Below are 17,943 nucleotides of genomic sequence, written 5' to 3' on the forward strand. Positions count from 1 at the left end.
TACTGAGCATCAACTATGCACTGGGCACCATGATAAATGTTGGAGATGTGGGCAATGTCAGGGGTCAGGTGTATTAGAGATTGTCCTTAAACCAAATACAGGATGCCTTGCACATTATCAGGTAGCTGGAATCAGGATCCAAGCTGGGGCTGGAACCAGGTACTCCAGTGTAGATTTCAAGAATTCCAAGCAGGGCCAGGCGCAATGGCCTAGCAGCTAAAGTCCTCGCCTTGAAAGCCCCGGGATCCCATATGGGCGTCGGCTCTAATCCCGGCAGCTCCACTTCCCATCCAGCTCCCTGCTTGTGGCCTGGGAAAGCAGGCGAGGACAGCCCAATGCATTGGGATCCTGCACCCGCGTGGGAGACCCGGAAGAGGTTTCCAGGTTCCCGGCATCGGATCGGCGCACATCGGCCTGTTGCGGCTCACTTGGGGAGTGAATCATCGGACGGAAGATCTTCCTCTCTGTCTCTCCTCCTCTGTGTATATCTGGCTGTAATAAAATGAATAAATCTTTAAAAAAAAAAAAAAAAAGAATTCCAAGCAGTACCTTAACTGCTGCGCCAGTTGCCTACTCCTCCCCTGTGCTTAAGCGGAATCTTTACATTTTCCAGTCCTTCTTTTGCACAACTGATTCCTGGCCTAAAGCTCTGGTGTCACTGCTTGTAAGGATGTACCAGATTGAATCCTGAAATTAAAACCACCCCCCTGCCAAGCCTTTGTCTTGGGATGGGGGAGCACATTGGGAGATGTTTTCCTCTTGCAATTTTGCATGCCATGGACAGAAGTACCAAGCCCAAGGGTGACACAGGATAAGGGCACCACCTCAAAGCAGGGATGAGGAGGGTGGGGACCAGGTCCCAGTTGAGGGGAAGCGCTTTACTCTAGGAAGAAGACAGCAAGGCCAGTATAGGAAGTAAGCAGAGAGCACAGTAGGGCCTTGAACGAAAATGAAAACTCAGATTTGTGGGAAGGAAAGGGACCCAAACTTGTGCATTTTGTTAACAGGAAATGTGATGGGGTGCAGAGGGTGGCTGCTTTTTGTTTTTTTTCTTGAGCTTTTTGGCTGGAGTGGAGGGCCATCCAACAAGAGGGTGTTAAGTATAAGAGAGTCTTAAGGGCTATGGCTTCCACAAGCAGCCTTAGAGACCTTGCTGTGTCCATTTGTGCTGCCCACTTTCATGGACCTAGCTTGTATGTATGCAAGCATATATCTTTCATTTACCCAACATGTGATTTTACACTCATGCACACCTACACACACACACACACACACACTCTCTCTCTCTCTCTCTCTCTTTCGGTTCACACAAGAGCAACTGCTTGGTTACATAAGAACCTAAGTTGATTGTGCTCAACTTGGTGTAGTGATTTCTTGGTTCACAGCAGCAGAAATGGCATGGGTGGGCAGTGTGCTGCCTGGCTCGTTGGCTTCCATTATCCATTCCCACTCATTACGGGGCCTGCTTCTACTGCAAAGGCTTAGAAGAGCTGTACATTCTGTTTCTCAGACTCCCCTGCTGTGAGGACTCCAGATGATGCAAGCAGTTTCTATCAAATTGGCTTCATGGCTGAGAGATTTAAGCTGTAGAAGGGAGTCAGGACAAGCCCATCCACCCCCTTACCAGGGCACTGTCCCTGCTCTTTGGGGTGAGGGGACTAGGGGGCAGTGTCAGGAAGAGATGGGGAACTGCAGCAGCAGGCCTCCATGCAACATCCAGAGGCACCAGAGGGTCTGGTGACAGAAGGGGTGGCGATGCTCCCTGACCCCAGATGACAGCCTTGGGGTGAATTCTGACCCTGAGCCATCCTATGAGAAGCCCCCTTAACCAGGGAGGAATTGAAGTTCCCCTGTGCTTGGGCTCTCAGTCCAGAAAGTACTCCATTCCCAGATCTTCCAATAACTATAGAATTATTCATGTATTTATTCAAATATCCTGGGTAAATTTTTGGGGAAAAAATATTTGGGGGGCTGGCATTGTGTGGTGGGTAAATATGCTGCCTGTGGCACCAGCATCCCATATAGGTGCCCATTTGAGCCCAAGCTGCTCCACTTCTGATCTAGCTTCCTGGTGATCAGAAGATTGGGCAGGTGCTTGGGCTACTACCCACGTGGAAGACCTGAAAGGAACTCCTGGCTCCCAGTTTAAACTGGGTTCAGCCCTACTTGTTGTGACCTTTTGGGGAATGAACCAGCAGATAGAAGATTCTCTTTTATTTACTTGAAGTGAAACAGCTGGGTCTCAAACTGGCGCTCACATGGGATACATGAATTGCAGGCCACAGCTTGACCACTGGACTACAACGTCAGCCCTGTGGGTTGCTTCAGTTTCCCGCTATGTCTCTTGACTTCTGTAGCAGGAGGATGTGAAAGGCTAGTTTTGATAAACAGACTCTCAGAAAACATGCCTGTGTCTGGTACCTAAACTATGGCAAGTGGAGAGGGCTGGAGTCCCCACCTATTAGCTTCCATAGGCTATTTCCAGAGAGTGACACACATAGACCCTATAAAAGAGGGGAGGACTAGAGCTTGTCTGTGAGCAAACCTTCACAGTTTCAGGAGGGTAGATCAACTTAAGAGCGTGCATTGTGGTACGGATTGTGAAGTCCTCATTTGGGATGCCCTGGACCTAGTGAAGTGTCAGATCCAGTTCCAGATGCTCTGCTTTCAAGCCAGCTTCATGCCAATGCACACCCTGGGAGACAACAGGTGACAGCTCAAGGGCTGGGGTCCAGCTCAGGCTGGAGACCCAGACTGAACTGCCAGCTCCTGACTTCAGCCTGGCATTCCAGGCATTTGTGAAGTGAGCAGGCAGAAGGAAGATGGGTTTCTTTCTCTCTCCTTCATTCCCGCCCCCATCCCCTCACTGTCACTCTGTCTTTCATGTAAACACAATAAAACTTAACCAAATAAACAAATAAATGTATGTATAGTTAGCCTACCAAACTTCATTTCATGAATCAATGACTTCATAAAATGGGATTGTTTAGGGTCAGACTGGAGTGATGATAGTCATTATTCTAGTAAAACATGGTATTAATGTATTGAAAAACATGAACTAAATAACAGATGGATGATATGTACATTTGGCAAAAATCATGAGAAAGATATTCAAACAAGTAAAGTCTAGGAAATCCTGTCCTACTCACTCCTTCCAGTGTGGTCCCTCACTGTCAGGAGCGCAGACCAATGTGGGACCATAGGTCCAGTCCACTCATCTGAGCAGGTCCCACTCCCAGACACTGGAGGTTTTGTCTTGTTTTGTTTAAGATCCAGCTCTTACTGAAAAGTCAGTACTATTCTGTAATGTCGTGCAGCAACCACTCAGAACCTGTGAATTATCACATGCCAAGACTGATGAGCCTCAGAACAGGACCCAAGGGTGGGGTGAGCAAGAGACACAGCATACCACGCCCGGCTCCTGGGATGGCATCGTGCCACGCCTGGCTCCTGGGACAGCATGTCTTCACAGCACAAGGACAGAAACACCAGGCTTGGGTGTGTGTGTTCTGGAGACTTAACTGGAGCGAAAAGGGGGGTGAGAATGCAGGATTGGAGGAAAAGCTGATAAAGTCAGTTCCCAAGAGTCTCGGTCAAAAGCCACAAGCTCTAGACACACTAATAAAATAAGGGCACAGCTAGGAGCCACCACACCTCTCTGTCCTTGTTTTCATTCTGAAGATCTCAGAAGAGATTCTGCAGATAGGGGACGCTGAATGTAATGAGTACAAATGGCTGAGCCTCGGTCATGTTCGACTGCAACTCCACTAAAGGACATTTAGAAAAAAAAGGGTCAATAGCTTTCAAGAGCCTGTCTACAGACCAATGTCCAACTGAATGCAGAATAATCATTTCCATGGAAAATAGGTATGTGGTTTGAAATGACACATTCCCCGTCACCGCCCAGAAAGGATTCTGGTTCTGGCTGGAGATGGACATGTGGGATTGGCCATTTCAGCAGATTATACCCATCTTCCAGATGGTTGTAATGATCAGCTGAGTTTGCAGAGTCTTTTTTTTTTCCCCCTTGTAAGCTCTTTTGCCTCATGTCTAGTTGCTTCCTCCCAGCCTGGTCCCTTCCTTCCCCAATGATTTTCCTCTAATAACTTCGAAGCTCATCTTCTCTCTGAGCTGATCCAAAGTCAGGAGCTTCCTTTAGGTCTTCCACATTGGTGCAGCAGCCTGAGCATTTGGTCTATCCTCTACTGATTTCCCAGGCACATTAACAGAAAGCTGGATCAAAAGTGGAGCTGCCAGACTTTAACCAATACCCATGTGAGATGCTGACACTTGCAGATGGATGATTAACTCTTCTGGTCCTTCTTTTTCTTTCTTTCTTTCTTTCTTCCTTCCTTCCTTCCTTCCTTCCTTCCTTCCTTCCTTCCTTCCTTCCTTTCTTCCTTCCTTCCTTTCTCTCTTTCTTCTTCTTTTTTTCTTTTTAGGAAGGTATTTCTCTTTTTTTTTTAAAAAAATATTTATTTATCTTTATTACAAAGTCAGATATACACAGAAGAGAGACAGAAAGGAAGATCTTCCATCCGATGATTCACTCCCCAAGTGAGTGCAACGGCTGGTGCTGTGCCGATCCAAAGCCAGGAGCCAGGAACTTCCTCCAGGTCTCCCACATGGGTGCAGGCTCCCAGGGCTTTGGACCATCCTTGACTGCCTTCCCAGGCCACAAGCAGGGAGCTGGATGGGAAGTGGAGCTGCCGGGATTAGAACCGGAGCCCATATGGGATCCCTGCATGTTCTAGGTGAGGACTTTAGCCACTAGGCCATTGCGCCAGGCCCAGGTATTTCTTAGTTAGCCATTTAGATGTAGTTTCTGCAAAGGCTGGAATTGTGGCACAGTGCGTAAAGTTGCTGTGTGATATGCCAGCATCCTATATAAGTGCTTTTGAGCGCCTGTTGAAGTTCTGGCTGCTGCACTTCAGATCCATAATGGAACAGCAACAGAAGCTTGTCCAAGTGCTTGGGTCCTGCCACCTGGAAGACTCAGGAAGTTCCAGGCTCCTGGCTTCAGCCTAGCCCAGCCCTGATTGTGGTGACCATGTGTGAAGTGTATCAACAAGTAGAAGATTCTCTCTCTTTCTGTTTTTCCTCTCTTTTTTTCTGAACTCTTTCAAATAAATAAAAATTTCTTTAAAAATAAAAGGAGTGGGGCTGGGCTGGCGCTGTGGCATGTGGATTAAGACACAGCCTTGCAGCACATACATCCCATTTGGGTGCCATCTTGAGTCCTGGCTGCTCCATTTCTAATCCAACTCTCTGCTAATGTGCATGGGAAATCAGTGAAGATAGTGCTTGCACCCATGTGGCAGATTCCAAAGAAGCTCCTGGCTCCTGACTTTGGATTGGCACAGCTCTGACCATTGTGAGTACTTGGAATGAACCAGCAGATAGAAGATATGTCCGACCCCTCTCAGTAATTCTGCCTTTCAAATGAATAGATAAATATTTAAGAGAAAAAAGAAATGGTTGCTAGAGTCTAAGATTACAGATAATATCTTTATAAACTAAGTTCTAGAGGTATGTTTTAAAGATTTTTTTTCTAAAGGTAGAGATACAGAGAGATCTTCCATCTGCTGGTTCACTCTCCAAAGGACCACAACAGTCAGAGCTGGGCTGATCCCAATACAGGAGACAGGAGCTTCTTCCATGTCTCTCACGTGGATACAGGGTCCCAAGGACTCAGGCCATCTTCCACTGCTTTCCCAGGCCATAAGCCAGGAGCTGCATAGGAAATGGAGCAGATGGAATTAGAATCAGAGCCTACATAGGATGCTGATGTCGCAGATGGAAGCTTAGCTATGCCAAACCACCAGTCCTTAGTGGTATTCTTTGAAAACATATTCTAGAGGTTGGCATTGTAGTGTAGCAGTTAAAGCTGATGCGGTGACTACAAAATCCCATTTGGGCAAAACTGAAGTCCCAACTGCTCCATTTCCAATCCAGTTGCCTGCTAATGCACCTGGGAAAGCAGCAGAGGAAGGTGCAAGTAGTAAGGCTCCCACACTCATGGAGTTCCTGGTGTATCAACCCTCACCATTGAAGCCATTTTGCTAGCCCTCTCTCTGTAACTCTGCCTTTCCAATAAAAAAAAAAAAAATTACTTGTTTTTATTGGAAAGAAAGAGTTACACAGAGAAGAGACATAGAGAAAGATCTTCCATCTGCTGGCTCACTCCCCAGTAACAGCAATGGTCAGAACTGAGCCAATCCAAAACCAAAGCTAGGAGCTTCTTCCAGGTCTCCCATGTGGGTGCAGGGTTCCGAGGCTTTGGGCCATCCTCTACTGCTTTCCCAAGCCACAAGCAGGGAGCTGGAAGGGAAGCAGCTGGGACATGTACCAGCACCTGTATGGGATCCTGGCACATGCAAGGCAAGGACTTTAGCCACTAGGATACTGCGCTGGGCCCTAAAAAAAGGGGGGGAAGTATTTTACTTTTTGGCTGGAAACAGATTTGGAAGTTTAATATAGAGAACTCAATGGCTCTCAGTAAAGCTCAACCCCTCTGGGTTGTGTAATCTAGTGGTCAAAAAAGTTATTTTTACTCTTAGGACATCCTGATGGCTCAGGAAATCTTGCTTATTAGTGTTATTTTCTGGTTACTTAAATCAAGTTGACTGTACACATGTGTGTGTACTGTACATATTTTTTTAAAGATTTTTATTTATTTTATTACAAAGTCAGATATACAGAGAGGAGGAGAGACAGAGAGGAAGATCTTCCATCCGATGTTTCACTCCCCAAGTGAGCACAACGGGCCAGTGCTGCACCAAACCGAAGTTGGGAACCAGTAACTTCTTCCAGGTCTCCCACATGGGTGCTGGGTCCCAAGGATTTGGGCCGTCCTTGACTGCTTTCCCAGGCCACAAGCAGGGAGCTGGAAAGGAAGTGGAGCTGCCGGGATTAGAACCGGCACCCATTATGGGATCCCAGGGCGTTCAAGGTGAGGACTTTAGCCACTAGGCCATGGCGCCGCTGGGCCCTGTACTTATTTTTTTAAAAGGAAAATAATACAGATTCTTAACAGATTTAAAAATTAAGAAACAGGGTCGATTCTGTATTGATCCAGTGGGGAAACTATTAGTGAATTCACTTCCTTCTCTTATCTGCCAGTGTTATTTTATTAGTAAGCCACTGCTATCTGGGGCTCTATTTGCCAGTTTTATTTTTTTAACTCCATGATAGTGCAGAGGGGTAATGATTAATGATTAATGAAATTTCTCCTTCAAGAATGATGCAATCTGCAGTTGGCATGGTGGCGTATCAGGCAAATTCTCCCCCTGTGGGGCACCATCCCATATGGGTGCCCATTCATGTCCCATTTCTGATCCAGCTCCCTGTTAATGACCTGGAAAAGCAGCAGAGAACAACCCAGGTCCTTGGGCCCTTGCACACATGAGGCCTGGAAGAAGTTCCTGGCTCCTGGCTTCAGGCTGGTCCAGCTCTGGCCAGAGTAGCCATTTTGGGGATTGAAACAGTGGATGGAAGATCTCTCTCTCTCTCGGGCCCAGCGGCGTGGCCTAGCGGCTAAAGTCCTCTCCTTGAAAGCCCCGGGATCCCATATGGGCGCTGGTTCTAATCCCGGCAGCTCCACTTCCCATCCAGCTCCCTGCTTGTGGCCTGGGAAAGCAGTCGAGGACGGCCCAATGCACTGGGACCCTGCACCCGCGTGGGAGACCCGGAAGAGGTTTCCAGGTTCCCGGCTTCGGATCGGCGCGCATCGGCCCGTTGCGGCTCACTTGGGGAGTGAATCATCGGACGGAAGATCTTCCTCTCTGTCTCTCCTCCTCTGTGTATATCTGGCTGTAATAAAATGAATAAATCTTTAAAAAAAAAATAAAGATCTGTGTGTGTGTGTGTGTGTGTGTCTCCCTCCCTGTCGCTGCAATTCCAACTTACAAATAAAAACAAATCTAACATATATATTTTTTAAAGATTTATTTTACTTTTATCACAAAGTCAGATACAGAGAGGAGGAGAAACAGAGAGGAAGATCCTCCGTCCGATGATTCACTCCCCAAGTGAGTACAACAGTCGGTGCTGCGCCAGTCTGAAGCCAAGAGCCAGGAACTTCTTCCGGGTCCCCCACATGGGTGCAGGAACCCAAGGCCTTGGGCCGTCCTCGACTGCCCTCCCAAGCCACAAGCAGGGAGCCGGATGGGAAGCAGAGCTGCCGGGATCAGAACCGGCACCCACATGGGATCCCGGGGCACATTCAAAGCAAGGAGCCCAGCCACAAGGCCACCACGCCTGGCCCCTAACATATTTTTTAAAAGAATGATGCAATCAACAAGACTATCTTGGAGCTCATGATCTCTGGAGTTTTTGTTTTTCATTCTTCGTGTATGTGTGTGTGCATGGGGGTAAGATTTATTTATTTGAAAGAGTGACAGGAGTCACAGACAGAGAGAGACAGAGACAGATACACACACACACACACACACACACAGTAAAAATAATTTGTTAGTTCACTCCCAAATAACTGCAACAGCCTGTGTGGGCCAAGCTGAAGTCAAACACCCAGAACTTCACCCAGGTCTCCCACGTGGGTGGCAGGGGCTCAAGCTCTGGGGTCATCTTCTGCTGCCTTCCCAGGTGCATTAATAGGGAGCTGTATAGGAAGTAGAGCAACCAGAACTTAAATCCACACTCTGATACAGAATCTGGCGTCGCAAGTTACAGCTCAACAGCTGCGTCACAGTGCCAACCCTTGGGTTTCCATCCTGCTATGGTACTTATTAGTAGTTAATTTCAGGCAAGCTACATCTTTCTAAGAGTTAGTTTCTTTACCTGTAGAGTAAGGATGACAATGCTGACCTCCATCCCCAAGGTACTGAATCTGCTGGTCCTTGGTGGTTAGATCCTTGCAATTGTGTAACAATGTCCGATAGGTTGTTGCAAGGGTCAGATACACCTAAAGCTTTAGAATAGTGACTGGCACTGCTAAATGTCCAGTGAATGTTTCTTTCCCTTCTTTTCACCTCTTCCCAGCACCGCATGTCCATTTCCACTCCAGCCTTCTAATCATATGGTATATAGGCTTAGGTGGACATCTGTGAACATAAACACATTGCATTGACCTATGAGCATGCTCTGTGTCTATTCACTCATTTGATCAATGGACACTTACTGTGCCAGGCTTAGTGACAAACCTGTGAGGCCAGTTTCCAATTCTCTTGGAACTTCCTTTACAGAAGGGAGTATTCTGGAGAGGTGAGAAGGAGAGGCATGGGTGGGGCAGTGGCTAGCACAGATCAGCAGGTGAGAGCAAGGTCCTCTGAGAAGGAGGCCTCTTGCATTCCATCAGGAGAGGGTACAATTCTCGCAGAAGCCATGGGATGAGAAGAACAGAGCCTTCAAGGTATACCACAAGTGGTGGAGAGTGAGGGATAAAGAGGTGGCAGCATCTTGTTGCCTATTGTGACAAATTGGGCTGAAGATGTGAAAGCAGAGAAGGCATGGGACCAACCTAGGTTGAAGAGTATCACTTCAGGGTTGGCACTGTGATGTAAAGGGCAAGCTGCCACCTGCAGTGCCAGCATACCAAGGGCCCAGACGGAAGCAAGTACACGTGATCACAATGTACACATTGCACCAGACACATATGGTGCTGCTTTAGTCCATTTGGTGCAGCCAGCGCCAGGCTCCTGGTGCTTTTTACAAAACACTCTGGTGTATCTAGAGAGGAAAGTCATAGTGTCTAGGTGAATCCTATTACTGCTGCCTCAGACATTCAGCCAGTGTAGCCATTCCATTAGTACAGGGTCCTTTCCCCAGCGGCCTGAAATGGCATCCAGGTAACTCCCCTGAACATCCATCCTGTACATACACATGTAACCTTTCCCTCCACCTCCATCTCCACATCCACCATTACTGCAGGTGAATCCCAGTAAAGGGGAGTGCAAGAACCCTGGATAGGGAAGGGAGGAGTTGCCAGGCTCTGTTCCTCCCTTGTAGTAGGGCCCATCTAGCGGGTTTTAATACCCAGGGACACTGGTATATGCCGCTCAGAGAGTGCAGGGACAGCAACCAACCAAGGTGTTGGAGGTAAGTGATGACGCCTTTATCCTCCACATGACCATGGACTTTCCAAGCTTTAGGGATTTGAACATAAACAGTCTCATTCCAATTTAACCATGAGTTGGTGAAGGAGGGAGCCAGGCACTAAACATAGTCATCCTTGTATTTCTGGAACATTCCTAGAAGCTCAAGAAGGGGACAGGGAGTCCGCTCACCTACCTTCCACAGGCTCTGTTACACATAATTTACATTCCTCTTCTATAAGACAGGTGTCTTGTTCTCATTTAGAGATTAGGAAACTAAGGCTCACAGAGGTCATGTAAGCTGACCAAGGTCACAGCAGCTCAGTGCTGAGGGCCTGATGAACATCAAGGTGGGCCTCCTACCAGACAGAATCACACTTGCCATCACAGCACTCTGTTCCTTCTTGGTGTCCTTCTCTGGAATCTTTAGTCAATGGAAGGATAATCGGCATCACCTCTTTGTCCATGCCACTACATGTGAGGCCAGGAGAGAGTGACTTGTACTGGCTCTAATTCCTGCCCCAACCATAACCATCTCCCCCTGCACTTGTCCCAATGCCTTCTACCATTGTCCAGCTCCTTCTAGCCCTTCTTTCCCCTTCTTTCTTGTGCTTCCTGCAAACCCAGGTCAGATCACAAAATAGCTGTAAAATCAGACTTGTAGGTTGAGAAGTTGTCCATCTGGGTCACTTGCCTTGAGAAGTCAACCACTGCTTTTCCAGATTGCTATGACTTCATATGCTGACTTCTCCACAGGAAAAAACGTCCTAAACACTCCAGGTCCATACCCATCTCCCCTTTATGAATTATGCCCATGTGGGAAACCTGCTTATCCCATAATGTTGTTATTGAGAGATCGACAGAGTCCGACTAGCCACCATCACTGCCCACTCGTCCCAGTTAAACCAAGTACCTATCTTTCCTACTTTGTTAGCATTCTCCATCAAAAACATTGGTTTTTCATGCATCCTTGTTTACTGATTGGCTGACCCTGTGGTATTTCCTCCGGAAAACTGGGCCTGTGCCTCACTCAACCTTTTGTCACCACATCCAGCATCTCTGACAGAAGCAGCTCAGGAGGGAAGAAGGCTCATCTTGGCTCCCAGTTTGGAGTCTCCTACTCCATGGTCAGGTAGTGCTATAGCTTCAGGCGTTTGATGGGGGCAGGAAGATGGTGGAGAAAGCATCAGTTGGCAAGCAAGAAGGCACAGGAAGCAAAGAGAGACAGGGAGTATGCTCTGCTTCTACCCTCATCTAGCTTCCCTGGGGCTCCACCCTGGTAACTTCATCCAATCTGATCCTTTCCCAAAAGCCTCACCTTTGGACATCATAATTGTATCAAGCTTCCATCCTAGTCCATTAGCCAGTAGCATTAATCCACTAACAGTAAACAGAAGACTTTGGGGTTTAAACCTCTGCATGTCTGGGGAATCAACTCCTGCTCCATCTGTAACATTTCCACTTCTACCCTTGGCTCTTGCAGTTTCTAAAACAAACCTAGACAGCATTAATCTCACGGCATAGTCATAGAGGCTCAAACTCAGAAAGGGTGAGTAATTTGCTCCAAGTAAGACAGCGAGTGAAGAATTACCTGAGGTTAGAACACATGTATGGCCAGCCACAAGGCACATGCTGGCATCTGGCAGCATTCAGTTGTGTGCTTCACCTCCACCTTGAGACTCCTGGAGACACAGAGTAGGTTTGGATTCCCAACAATCCTTAGCACAGAACCTTCCTGAAGGTAGCTGCATAGTAAATGTTTGCTCACTAAATTGTCAGAGGATGTTTACTCTGATTACCAATTGGGTGAGAACAGGTACTGGGAAAAGAGGAAGTGTTTGCACAGTGATAAGACCTGTGTGCCTGATGGTACACACCATGCCTTGGGCCAGTAATGAGGAGTGAGGCAGCATGAGACACCATCCTGCTTTGGCCAGGGCTTGAGAAAAGGATTAAGAGAGGCCAGGTCTGGGATAGTGGTGGTGGCATCCCAAGAGTTGGCTCCAGGCCTACACGTTTTCCATCGCCAGAAGGAGCTACAAGGATAGGCAAGGAGGAAGGGTGAGTGGGGAGAAATTTTCAACTGACACAGAGGTCACTAGGGCCTGCGGAGATGCTGACTGGGAGAACTGGGTTGGACAGACCTTCAGGACAGGTGTAGGAGGTAAAGGCATCACCAGAAGGCGGCAGAAAACACAGTCTAGTTCAACTCCTCTGAGGAAAGCACATTTTCAGAGCACTCAGACCAAGCCAACAATCAAGGAACACAGTTGGAAGGAATCTGAAAAGATGGAATACAAAAAAGCTAAAAGACAAGGTTTAGGGATTGGTTCAGAGAGCTGGCTGGGTCTGTGAAGATTTCAGGAATGGTTCCAAGGTGATAAGGATGGGCAGAGTGGCATTGGAGGCAGGGCACACCACGGCACTGGTGAACTCCACATCCTGCTTGTCATTCCCTGGCTGTGTAGGACTTTGGACAAGTTATTTTACCTGTTGGATACTCAGCTTCCACATGCATAAAATGAGAGATGCCACTAGATACCTAAAGCCATGGCGGCAAAGAGGAAATGAGAGAGAGCATGGACTGAGCTTAGCATGGAAACATGGAAGAGAAAAAGATCCAATCAGTGTTGGTAATACTGGACGCAAAGGCTAGGACATGTTCCTGGAAAGGAAAGATCCAGGAGAATAGGTCTCCACAAAAATTATGGAAAATGTGTATTATGAATAATATTTCTTTTAAAAAAAGATTTACTTATTTTACCTAAAAGAGTTACGGAGAGAGAGAAGGAGAGACACGGAGACAGAGATATCTTCCACCTGCTGGTTCACTCCCCAAATGGCTACAACAACCAGAGCTAGACTGATCCGAAGCTAGCAGCCAAGAGCTTCTTCTAGCTCTACCACATGGGTGCAAGGGCCCAAGGCCTGGGGCCATCCTCCCACTGCTTTCCCAGGCCATTATCAGGTCGCTGGATCAAAAATGGAGCAGCCGGAACTTGAACCAGTGCCCATATGGGTTGCTGGTGCCATAGGCAGAGGATTAGCCTACTACAACCATGCCAGCCCCAATCTTTTATTATAATTTGAGAGGACAGAGGCACAGGGGTACAGACTGACAGAGACAGAAAGAAAAAGCACCAGAAACTGGGAGCTGGAAACTCAATCCAGGTTTCCCCTGTGGGTAGTCATGACCCATTTTACATAAGCCATCACTGCTGCCTTCCAGGGTTTGCATTAATAGGAACCTGGAACTGGGAATTTAATTGAGGCACTACAATGTGTGATATTTAACTGCTGAGCTGAATGCCTGCCCCTGAGTTTTTCTCCAAATTTACTTTCCACAAATTTTTTGAAATACTCTCACATAGCCCACCTGCTCTGCTAATCCACTGCGTGCATACCCTGCAGCAAGTACTGTTCTCGCTGTATTTAATCTCACACATTCCAGTGCAGTGTGTGAGTGATTCCCAGGCAAAGCAGTGGCAACTCAGGATGTCCAAGTAACAGCCTGAAGCCACACCTTGCATTGGGTTGGGAACAGAACTCAGGCATTCTGTCTTCAAAACCATACACTTAAATGTAAGACAGCTAAAGACAGAGAGCCCAGATAATCACAGCATACATCTAGGTGCTCACACTACAAGTGCATCACAATCGCCCAGGGAAATGACTGAAAATGCACTCTTCTGAGTCCTGTCCCCAGAAAACCTGACTCAGTGGCAGCAGTTATGGTGGAGGCTGGCACAGCAAGGGCAGAGATTGGCATTGTTAATAGCTTGGGTGATTCTAGAGGTAAGGGGAGAAGACACAGACAGAACAGGAGAGACTAGACAGCCTGGTGGAGATGATACCAGTGTAGTGTGTAGGGAAAGGTCTTCTAGACCAGGAAGCACCTGCCCTGGGCCTTAAACAAGGGGACAATATTGTACTCCCCATCCTTCTCCGTTTGGAGGCTATATTATGTTGAATTGTGTCTTCCCAGAAACGTAAGTTGAATTCAAATTCCTAGAGGCTGTTTTTGTTTTGTTGTTGTTGTTGTTTTTGTTTCTTAAAAATTTATTTCTATTGGAGAGGCAGATTTTTTTTAGAGAGGAGAGACAGAGAGAAAGATCTTCCGTCCACTGGTTCACTCTCCAAGTGGCCACAACAACCGGAAGTGAGCCGATCCAAAGCCAGGAGTCAAGAGCTTCTTCTAGGACTTCCACATGGGTGCAGGGTCCCAAGACTGTGCTATCCTCTACTGCTTTCCCAGGCCTCAGGCAGGAAGCTGGGTGGGAAGTAGAGCAGCTGGGACACAAACCAGTCACCCAAATGGGATCCTGGTGGTTATAAAGCAAGGATTTAGCCACTAAACGTTGGGCCCAAATTCCAAGTTGAGACCATCCTGGATGATCTGGGTGGATTCCAGATTCCATGGAGCTATAAAGGATGTGGAGACAAAAGCAGCAATGAGAAGACTGGACATAGAGATCCCAGTGACGCAACCACAAGTCAAGGATGTCTGGGGCCATCAGAAGCTGAAGACAGAAATTATTCCCCCCTCTCACCCCACCTGCACTGAGCTGTCTCTCCTGATTTCAGGCTCCTGGTCCCCAGAACTGTGACAGAGTATACCTGGCAAGTGGCTCTTCGTTATGGGAACCTTGGGGTAGTAAGCCAGATGCTTTCATTCTCTTCATCTAAGCCGCCCTGGGGGAGGTCTTTGCAGCTACACTCTGAACTGTGGAAGTCACAGCTTGCAGACACCTGGAGGAAGATGATGAAGAACAACTGTTGGTGACAGAGCTTTATTGTCCATCTGTGTGTGAACTTGCCTGTGCACTGCTGCTGTGGGAAGGCAGACTTGTAAGAAGTCAAGGGAAGGTTCTGTCCTCAATTTCTAGCCTCACGTTTTCCATAGAAGGAAGTCAACCCCTTGCCAAAAAATATCAGCCCAAGGCCTTCCAAAACGCAGGTGGCAGGGCCAGGCCAGGACTCCTGTCCAGGGCCTGCCTCACTCAGTGCCATTCAAGCCCCAGCTGAGATAATGCTGCAGTATTATCTGGTTTAACTCCAAGAGTTGTTGCCTCTGATGGCTTTGGCTGGTGGTTAGTTTTCTTGTTCCTAACCACCATGTGGGTAGAAGCTTTTGACCTCTGGCTTAGTGCTCAGATAATTTCCTTCCTCATAGCTGTACCTTCTGCTTTAAGGATATAAGAGGAGCTATCTTCAGAAGCTGTCATCCAAAATGCAGAAGTTGGCCATCTGTAGAAGTGACAGCACTGGCTGTGGTCTGTGAAACACCAAATGTTAGAGAAGTGTGTCTTTAGGAAGGTTATTAATATTTCCTTTGTCCACGTGCCATAGTGGTATTCCACAAGGGAGAAGAAACGGTTTCCCCATGTGCCTGTGGAGAGTTTCCTCCTCCTCTGAAGGCCTTGGTCTCCCATTGTTCCCTCTTTGCTAACACTTGAATGAGCAGCACATGGCCATGGCTGGGATAGGACTGAACCATGTCCTCAAGGTGCTAAATCAGGGACTGTATTTGGAGGAGGACAAGTTTCATCTTTCCTGAGTGTAAGCATGGCAGATCTTCAGCAGAAGTGGGATGGAAATCAAACTAAGAAAGCCTCATCAAGAGTATGACACTTGGAAGGCAGTGAAAGGTTAGAGAATGGGACAGGGTTAGGCTGGTGCATTGTTCTTCAGTCCTGGATACATACTGGATCACAGGGGGGTTAAAAAAAAAAAAACAGTCCCACAGTGGCGGGTGGCAGGGGGGGATGTTTAGCTTGGCACTGGCATTTCAGACACCTACTTCCTATACCACAGTACCTGAGTTTGTGCTCAGCTCTGGTGCCTGCCTCCGGCTTCCTGCTAATGCCATTCTTATGAGATGATGGTGATGGCGTAAGTAACTGAATTCTTACTGACCACCACATGGGAGATCTGGGCTGAATTCACAGCTTCTATCTTTGGTCCTGACCTAACCCTGTTATTGCAGGCATTTGGGGGAGCAAACTAGCGAATGGGCGCCAGGAACTCTATCTGTATCTCTCACGTGGGTAGCAGAGGCTCAAGTACTCAGATTATCACCCAATGCTTTCACAGGTGCATTCGCAGGGAGCTGGAGTAGCGCAGATATGGGATTGTAGTTGGTGGCAACCCATTGTGCCACAGTGCAGGCCCCTCACAGCACTTTCTTGTAATCCCAAGCCCTCTGCGGATATGCTCATGTGCCAGCTTCGGGTATGACAATGCCCAGTTACAGAGTGCGGCTCATGTTTAGGGTAGAGGCCTTTGTCCTCTCCATTATTCCTCCATTGGGGACCATAACTCTGGGACTGCTCCACAAAATCCTAAGCAACTTCCCTTCTACTTTGTTTCTTGATGCTTCCCTCCCCATATTCTTTGCAGTGTTAACTGGCTACAGACTTGATTCCCATCTCTCCTCTCCAGCTCCATTTCCTTCTTTCCTGGGATCCCATCTTTCCAACTCCTCTTCCATTTGTCCCTTGGTTTCTCCTCTCCACTTGTCTAGTGAATTTATCTCATCTCATTCTCGCCTTGGGACTCTGCCTTTCTGGCCTCCAGAATACCATCTCCCTGCACTTGATTGGGAACCAAGGCTCTCCATGAATAAACAGTGTTTATAAATGCCCAGAAAATGTCTACCTCCTCCTAGGCCTGTCCTTTTCAACTATAGTTTCCTCCCAAAACACATGGTGGTGGTGATGGCTATGCAATGGTTTTATGAAAGTTGTTTGGGAACGCTGGCACAATGGCCCAGTGGCTGAATCTTCACCTTGCACTCACCTATATGGGCACAGTTCATATCACAGCAGCTCCACTTCTCATCCAGCACCTTGTTTGTGGCCTGGAAAAGCAGAAAGAATGGCCCAAAGCCTTGGGACCCTGTACCCATGTGGGAGACCTGGAAGAAGTTCCAGGCTCCTGGCACCAGATTAACTCAGCTTTGGCCGATGTGGTCACTTGAGCAGTGAACCAGCAGATGGAGGATCTTTCTGTATTTCCTTCTCTCTGTAAGTCTGCATTTTCAACCAACACAAATTTTGTTTAAATAAACCTTTTTTTTATTAATAGCGTTACTGCTTTCATTTTTAAAAAAGTTTTCTTTATTTTTTACTGGAAAGTCAGATATACAGAGAGAAGGAGACACAGAGGGAAAGATCTTCCATTCACTGGCCCACTACCCAAGTGGCTGGAATGGCTGGAGCTGAGTCGATCCAAAGCCAGAAGCCAGAAACTTCTTCTGGGTCTCCTTTGTAGGTGTAGGGTCCCAAGGCTTTGGGCTGTCTTCGACTGCTTTCTCAGGCCACAGGCAAGGAGCTGGATGAGAAGTGGAGCAGCCGGGATTAGAACTAGCACCCATATGGGATCCTGGTGCTTGCAATGCAAGGACTTTAGCCATTAGGTTACTATGTTGGGCCCTAAGTAAATCTTTAAACAAAAGAAAAAGGGACACACTTTGTATGTTTTGCTTGTATCATCTCTAAAACTCTTCCTAGTTCTTATAGATTTTTATTAATTTGAAAGGTAGAGTGACAGAAAGCAGAAGAGACAAAAAGATTGATATCTGCTAGTTCATTCCCCCAAATGACCTCAATTATCAGGGCTGGGCCAGGCCAAAGCCAGGAGTCTGGGTCTCCCATGTGGGTGGCAGGGGCTCAAGTGCTTTGATTATCTCCCTCTGCTTTCCCAGGCACAGCAGCAGGGATTGGATCAAAAGCAGAAAAGCCAGTACAACAGTATGGGTTGCTGGTATTGTAGTTGATAGCTTAATGCACTGTGCCACACCACCAGTCCCATTTATATTTATCTACTGTTTACCCACTTGAGAGATAAGCAGAGACTCTACTCTACTCCCAGCTACTGGTCCACTCCTCAC

General features: G+C 47.4%; 1 long non-coding RNA gene across 1 annotated transcript in view; it reads right to left on the reverse strand.

The window, feature by feature from the left end:
• The window catches only part of LOC131478022 (uncharacterized), a 73,935-nt gene that overhangs the window by 46,192 nt on the left and 9,800 nt on the right, over window positions 1–17,943 (reverse strand). Inside the window, exon 2 of the long non-coding RNA XR_009244248.1 lies at window positions 14,670–14,801. This is a non-coding gene — a long non-coding RNA (uncharacterized LOC131478022). The remainder of the gene's footprint in view (window positions 1–14,669; window positions 14,802–17,943) is intronic.

The sequence above is a fragment of the Ochotona princeps genome, chromosome 26 (assembly GCF_030435755.1).
Source record: "Ochotona princeps isolate mOchPri1 chromosome 26, mOchPri1.hap1, whole genome shotgun sequence".
NCBI lineage: Eukaryota > Metazoa > Chordata > Mammalia > Lagomorpha > Ochotonidae > Ochotona > Ochotona princeps.